Source organism: Nematolebias whitei, chromosome 17 (genome assembly GCF_014905685.2).
Source record: "Nematolebias whitei isolate Nwh7 chromosome 17, NemWhi1, whole genome shotgun sequence".
Classification (NCBI taxonomy): domain Eukaryota; kingdom Metazoa; phylum Chordata; class Actinopteri; order Cyprinodontiformes; family Rivulidae; genus Nematolebias; species Nematolebias whitei.
In genome coordinates, this window is record NC_056514.1 from 34,109,142 (window position 1) to 34,110,775 (window position 1,634).

The following is a 1,634-nucleotide window of genomic DNA, read 5'->3' on the forward strand; positions in this document are numbered from 1 at the left end:
GCTCTACCAGTTGCACCACTGTGCAAGTGACAGAGTTCAAACCGATTTATCACGTTAGGTATGTTTCACATACATAGACCACATTCCTTGTATTTTGAGGTTATCTGAACTCAAAACTTAAGAACATACTTTTCGTGCATGCAGTGTCTGCATGACCACAGTTAAGTCATGAGCCCCATGACCCAAAAAGGAAGAAGCAGGTGAAAGATGTATGGATGTTCCTAAATGCTGAAAAAGGGTGTGTAGCGCAAACAACTCTCTGCCTTTTATTGTAACTTTCGCTGTGCAAACAAAGAAACCTTTTAACTGCAGCAGCTTGTCGTGCAATTTCACATTTGCTGAGTATTTCACACATCCCAGGTCCCCTGAAAATCTTGTGAATCCAGGATTCGTAAACCGTCAATTTCAGAGAGAATGAGGGCCGTTGTCGTGTAGATGGACAACCAAACTGCAGCAGAAATGCTCTCGTTTCACAAAAAATGAAAAATGTGGCGCAGCAGTGTCAGACTTCTTTGATGATTTTAAGCAACTCTGAAATAATTGCATAAAGCAACGTCTGAAGGTTTTTTTTGTACCTGGAGCTCCTATATTTACAATTGTTTGACTACTGTGATTGGGAAATTCGTAATTCCTTGAAATTCTTATTTCAAAAATGCTTTTAAACTTGAGTTATTAAAATAATGAATCTTTGATGGTTTACGTTTTGGTTTGTTTCCAATGCTTTTCAAAGTAACAAGTTACTGAATTGTCCGCTCCTTGAAATCTTTTGATATTATAAACTGCATAGCCAAAGTCTTCTTACTTTTCAATTTACTCTGACTAAAATATATTAAGCTGCAGTTTTGGACAGACTGTGAACCCCTGCCCATTTTTACTTCTGACAGATTCAGCCTCTCTAAACTGTTCTTTTCATACCCACTTCTCTTGTTGCCATTTATCTTACTTTTACTTACCTCTGTCCCAATTTTCCTGACATGCGTTGCCATAAAATTCAAACTTTATTTAGTTTTTAAATTATATAATTTCTTAGTTTAAACATTTTATATGGTCACCGTGTTTACATTTTATACTTTTTTGGTAGAAACCTTTTTAGGTTTTAAATTGAGCATTCATTTTCTGCTTTAAGTTCTTGGTATGACTAATGCAATTCTACTGAAACAAAAAGTGCAACTATACCAACTTATGATTTTAGTAGAAACTAGTGTCTAAATAGTATTGAAGTAAATAATTTATGTGTACGAGTTAAATTATAAAAGATTTGGGTAGGGTTGTGATCCCAGGCTGACCTGTTTCGTACGTATCGCATAAAGTCTTGATGCAGAACGTAGAAGCGGCTCTCGTTGAACTGTCCTGAATAGTACGTTCTGGCGCTGGATGGGATGGTGACAACAATAAAAACATTAGTAAGAGCAGAAAACACATGAAAATATAATTTATTTTACTACAAACTCTCAACATATGTAGCCATTGTCAATGTTACCATCATTGTTCAGAGTTATAATTAAACACACAAATGTAGTTTTTAAAAATTCCTGATGATATAAGGCTTTTGCACGAATGCAAATAAAACTAAAGACAAAAATCATGAAGGTACAAAGTGACCTTTTTTTTTAATAATTGTGTGAATGTTTATG

The 1,634-nt window shown here is 34.9% G+C and overlaps 1 protein-coding gene across 1 annotated transcript in view; it reads right to left on the minus strand.

Moving 5' to 3' along the window:
- LOC119423538 (alpha-N-acetylgalactosaminide alpha-2,6-sialyltransferase 1-like) overlaps positions 1-1,634 on the minus strand; it is a 22,273-nt gene that overhangs the window by 2,590 nt on the left and 18,049 nt on the right. The gene's annotated exons all lie outside the window — the stretch shown is intronic.